We start from the raw sequence: 6426 nt of genomic DNA on the forward strand, positions 1-6426 counted from the left end.
GTCTGATCTTTATTTCTTTTTTTTCTTTATTTCTTTTATATTTCAGCATCAGACGAAAACAGGGCCTGATGCAGGGACAGAAGCTAAAGGCTGATGGAGCCTGACGAGGCCTCTGACCCTAAACAGTCTACAGCGGTTACAGATACAACACAAATCTTAGAAACAAAGGAAATAAATTTTAAGAAAGACGCAGCATTTGACACCTGCACACAAACGTATTGCATATACTGTTGCACACAAATGACACATAACAAATCATACATAATAGGACGCTAAGCAATTTACTTGAATAAATCAGCACAAACAGCTGTTGTACAAAAACATACAAATAAAATATAATTGTCAGTGAAACTGAATAATGTTTCTTGAAACGACACAAAAGTAAGATAAGAGCAATTTCTAGAGTCATTTTGTGTTATATAGAGTTTTATGTATCATTTGTGAGAAGACAGTAAAATATAAAAAACACTTCAATTTTGGCTATAGTTAAATTGGCAAGATAGCAATAGCTCCCTAAGTTGGCTTTTAAATGCTTTTAATTTGCATTCAAAGTTTAGCTTACCTTCAAATTTGTTTAAGATCGCAGGTATTTGATACGCCATTGTTTGCCTTCCATAATTTGTTCGGATTTTTGGTGTTCGGTGTTTTCGGTGCCTCAAAAGGTATTCAGCGTTTTCAGAGTCCATAATTCCTTTGCTGCGTTATCATTTTTTAAAACATGAAATAAAGCATATGAAGTAAAGCACATAAAACTATTCTTATTAAAAGCAGTTAATAGAGAGGTTTAGAGGGTCCGGTATTCGGGTAAACGCAGGCTGGGGCGTTGGGGCGTAGCCATGAACGGGAGCGACCTGCATGGTGCAGCCACCTGGTGGCGCAAAGCTCAAACAGAGCAAAACAGCTAATATTACAGTAACCAAGTGTATTTTACTTTGCTGCGGGTATAAATTTTTGGCAGCAACACAATTACGCCAGTTCCGAAAATTTACACCAGCAGCGAAGTAGAATAGACTTGGTTACAGCAATATTAGCTGCTTTTGTCCGTTTGAGCTTTGCGCCGCCAGGTGACTGCACCATGCCGACCGCTCCCGTTTATGGTTCCGCCCCAACGCCCTAAAGCCCCTCCATCCACGCGCCACCGCCGCTTTCTTAAGTAGCGACAACCTTTGTTGTGCGCCGCCTTTGCCCCTCACACCAAATCCGGTTCCGGTATTTCCGGTTCCGGCATTTTTGGTTTAAACATTTCCGGTTCCGGCGTTTCCGCTTCCTGGAGTTGCGCTGTGGGAATTTCCGCTTTGACTGCTGTTGGACGATGGTGAGACGCCCGCGCGTGCTTAGTAGAGCTGTGGCAGTCGCCATAAGAAGAATGCAAAGGGGACAAGCTGTGTATTCCGCTGAAGTAGTAGTACGCGGTCGCTGTTTTCCAAATGCACGAAAAACGGCAGTGGTCTCCAAGCACCTAGGCACTACATTCCACTGTACGTTGTCGCTCGTACCACAACCCGTCGCAGGTTGACGCGAAGCAGCGAACACGAGCAGATCGCTGGTTACAGTAGGCGGTGGTTCTTGGATGGAATCGCATTCACAGTTTCAACCGCAGCTCGTGCAATTAAAGCCTCTCCAGCGTTGCGAAAGTAGACAACGCTAAAAAACAAAGCGTCCACTTCCACTCGGAACAGGAAGCTGCAGCTACGTAAGTTCCGCTTGCCGCCGGAAGCTAAGGGGGTGAGTGGGAGAGGAGCGTGCAGGAGGAGGGCAGGTTGGCGGTACTTAACCTGGTCGGCGGAAACGTGTATGGAGGGGCTTTACAACGCCCCAACGGCGTTTGTCCGAATACCGGACACGCTAAACCTCTCTAATATATATAAAAACGACGTCTGTCGACACTTGGCGAAAGAGTTGTTAGATTATCTACCCGCTAGCTACTCGTAAGTTCTCCTACACCGCGAGAGTCACGTGGGTAACGTAACCACTTAGGGGCAGCTATGTTTTCGGCCGGCCTAACAACCCAAGGACGCAAGTAGACGTAGCGGTCTGCGCATGCGCAGTACCGTCGCCGCTAGTTCTTGCGTACGCAAGCCGCTTGCGTCCCCCAAACTAAAACTCTCTAATGGTTCAACCTGCACCGTGGCCCTCATTTCCAACAATCTATCTGACAACCAGGGCACTTTCAGCTCTGCCATCAATTCTTCTGGCTATTACTAGTGCATATCACACCACACGAACCGCCGCACTGCAGGTTCTGGGAAATTCCTCTCCATTAAGAGTTGAGTTGGACAGGCTCTGTGCAGAAATCTCACTGTTTGTATTGCACAGTATCACTCACTACGGACCACAAACGGCTTGCCCTACCCAAATTCATTTCCCCTGTGACCCATGGAAAGACCACCCCAGTCGAGAATTCATATTTCATTTTAAGTGGTCAACTGTGTCACAAGCCCATCAAGTTTCATGAAACCATGTGTATCATATATATACGGACGGGACTTATACCACTAATGCAGCTGGTGCGGCTTAGGTCGTTTTTGACCGCTCAAGGCAGACTAGTCTGCGTCGAAAAATACAGAGTAGACAAAGCCATGAGCTACAGCGCCGAGGCGGTAGCTTTCACGGAAGCGCTTTATTTTGTAGCAGACACACATCACACGAAAAGTGCGTATCTGTACACAGACTGTATCTTAACAGCTCTCTCGCACCTTAATGATACAGAGTCGCGCATCCATCACATTAAGTGTCTGTTCCATTCGCAAACACAATATGGTTATTGTTTACATTTATTTCATGTATCGGGTCGCAGCGATATATCGGGCAATGAACTCATGGACACAACAGCTTCGTCTGCATCTATTTACCGGACCGTTAGGGAAAACGTGCAATCGACTCAATCGATTCACGCAAAGTTCTATATGATCGCTGAATTTTTTTTCTTATTGCTATTGACAGTCGGAGGGTGCAAACACCATAGCATGCATAATTCGGTTAAAAGCGTGCACGCCATACCGCGATTGTTTCCTCCCAATAAAGACTAGAGTCATTTACTAAACGGACATGGTCATTTCCTCTGCTACTTACACAGATTTAATCTGATGCCCGCGGAAACTTGTGCGTACGTGACTTCAGTGAAAATTAGTCACATTACCTCCTGTCCCCCCTCAGCGCGCACATCGTCGCGACAATATGTGTTGTGAATGATGAACGAAAACCTCCTGTTCAATGCCCTGCGCTAGTAGAGAATGCTTTTGCAGCTTGTTCGGGTCATTAACGCTCCTGTCCCCATCACCACTTCTCTATCATCACATTCAGGCGGGTCGTGACGTTGTTCTTTGCTTTCCACTTGATCTGGACACTCACTTCTGTCCCGTGTTCAATCACTTCCTCATTTACGCTATTTTCATGTTATGTTCGCATGCCTGTTATTTGTCATAATCGCGGATTACGCCAACCATGGTGGGGTTGGTCCCGCGCCAACTGGCTCTAACAAATATATGCGTCATCTTTAGGCCACATCTTGTTATATTCATTTATTACTTCATTTACACCTGCGTATTCCCCTTTACTACTTATTTTACTTTGTCATGACTTCAAACGATTTCCTTCTGGCCTAAGTTTTGCGGCCTGCTAAGACAAGAGGCCTCCCAGCCAATTTCGTAAGTGCTTGGCCAGCGGATGATCGCCATTAACATCTACCTGAAGCTATACTGTATGAAGCATCGCTTACATCTATCACCAGGGACAACGGCACACTTTTCTGGGAAACTGACACAGCCAATAAATCGCACTGGAAATAGATTTGTAGAACTGGTATAGAAAATCACTGCCGAGCATTACAATACCTTTATATTTTACACTAATTTTTCCAATCAGTATTACACAATATCTACATGTGATGGTCAGGAGGACGACTCCTGTTGCTGGCCAAACCTTGTGCTACTCAGCCTGCTTCGTCCATGACCTAACGTTACCATCCTGTTATTCTCCACTGATTTAGCCTTCAAATCTGCTTTTAACAGCGGAGCTGTTTAAGCTTTTACTTCCACCGTGGAGCGTTACCAGAAAACTCAGCCCAGCTGTGCGTCGCCTCGCGTTGCCTAGCAACCACCTGCGAGAGCACCGAGCCACGTAACCTCCTCACACCCCACGCGCTAGGGCGGAGTCTTGACGTCACAGGCGAGAAAAAGCTCGGAACAGCCAGCGCGGCGACACACATCTACTCCATGCGTACGTGTTGCTGCCATAGGAAGACCGAAGAAAGTCCGCACGCCCGAAGAAGCGGCTTACCAGGAAGAGCGCCGTATTTCCAAGCGAGAAGCGATGCGTCGCCGCCGAGCTGGTCCGGAACACCGCGCCGAAGCTGCAGCTGAGAACAGGTGACGCCGAGTTGAGGATCCCGAGTTTCAGTCCAGGGAACGCGAGAGTCGGCGCCTGAACCCTCGACGTCGCCGAGAAAGCGATCCCGGCCTGCAACTGCTCGAAAACTTCCAGCGCCAAGCCCGCCGAGCAACAACTTAGCAAAACCTAGCATAACCTCGCAAAACCTATAAACGACATAGTCAAGCCTACCAACAACTAAGATAACCTAACATAACCTCGCAAAACCTACAAACAACTTAGGAAAGCCACGTAAAAGCTAGGTGATCCCAAGCTCCACTGTTGACTCCAGCCTTGCACCACTAGTGCAAGCTGCGTACGTTTCTTTTTAATTTAGATTTAATTGGTTTTTTATTCCCAATTTCGTATAGGATTTTCATAAAAAAAGACCTCTTCACTTATTTTACATTGGTATTAATGCCCGGCACACCTCTTATTGGCGCAGGCTACCGCTCACTTTTATTCTGTTTTGTTTTTCACTCGAGGGGAAAAACGTTGCCATCGCTACGTTGGCCACTTGGTATGCGCCGCTGTGTCTTACTTGGCTTTCAGTCTTATATCTTTCCGTTAGAAACATTGCCTTACATACAATCTCTGCATAATTGTTCGCAACCCAACATTTACATTATTCATACAACCCTTCTCTGCAAATTATGACTGATTCACATTACGTAGACGTCAACTACAGTGGAGTCTGCCAAATTTTTCACAACGTATCACGTAGATTTTTCAAATGGGTGAATAGGTGCGTTCCCAGTATTCATGGCTGACTAAATGCTTTCAAGTATGCTAGACGTAATATAGATGATATCCTCAAATCTGACGATCTTGTATAGAGTTCTCAAATGAGTCCACATTCCGTAGACTTGACAAAACTAGCTGAAGAATGAAACATTCTTGACCCATTCTGCAGTTGGTTTCTTTTCATGATAGTGAAGAGGCAAGAAATGTGTTCAAACAAAATTTTTAATCAACATAATTAATTGGCGTGTGATAGGAGTACGCACACGCAAGTGCACCACGATCAATTTTCTTCTGTCTCGTCGTTAAACAGCCAGCGAGCATGCAACACTACTGGGATAAAGGCCAATCGATGGGTTTCAGTGAACAGCCTCACGATGGCGCGCCGGGATCGATGCGTTCCTACTGGCGGGCGGGCACGCCCACCGCCCCAGATGCGCACGAAGTTCGATATTCTCGCGAAAAGAAGTGGGCGGGCACACCGGGCTTTTTCACTCTGCTCGGAGGAGCTCGTAATTGACCGAAGCGCCGCTTGATGCCAGTCGGCAATGTGCGGGTGAGTCGAAAAAGTGACTCGTTTCTCGGTGGCGTGCTTTTCCCTAATGACGAGTGACCAGGCCATCGACTTAGGAAAAGCTGCGCATAAAGTAAGAGAAGTCACAGGAGATGAAAATTTCTGACATTCATGTGAGCAAACATAGTGTTTTTTTTTGTTGTTTGGCAATGTTTTTAGTGTTACTCTTTTTTTTTCACTTATTGATATGCTGCCCATAGAACGAGAAAAAAAAAAGAAAATTGAGGTAGTTCGAGTGGAAGCTTGATAAGCCAGGAAAGACGCCCAACAAAGCACGAGTGGCGACGCCACCTCGACTCTCGCGATACAGCCGTGCCGTGACGTCATGGAATTTAACTTGCCGGTAAAAGAGGTGACTGCATTGCATTCTACGGAAGCCAAGTACTTGACCTAAAAACATTAAGAACGTTACCAATCTAAAAACGGCTAAAATGAACGAAAATACTTGGAAATTTGTGACGTCATACTGATGTATCGGAGCTGAACATTTATCGCAAACCGTTAACAGAACAAACTATTCCGAAATGGCGCAGAACTAGATGGTGACGAAGCCACCGTTACAGTTCTTAAGGGCAAAAACTGCACCAACGCTTCAGCCCTAAATGCTGTTCGTTGTTCTACTCGTGATCCTGTGTCGTTATCCTGTGTTGTTGTTTGATCTCCGTGACTGTTTTCTTTCGTTCTCTTCGTGAGTCAAACGAACGCAACAGTCGGGAAGGAAGAAACCAACCTTTCGCGCCGTT

Source organism: Dermacentor andersoni, chromosome 10, assembly GCF_023375885.2.
Source record: "Dermacentor andersoni chromosome 10, qqDerAnde1_hic_scaffold, whole genome shotgun sequence".
Lineage (NCBI taxonomy): Eukaryota > Metazoa > Arthropoda > Arachnida > Ixodida > Ixodidae > Dermacentor > Dermacentor andersoni.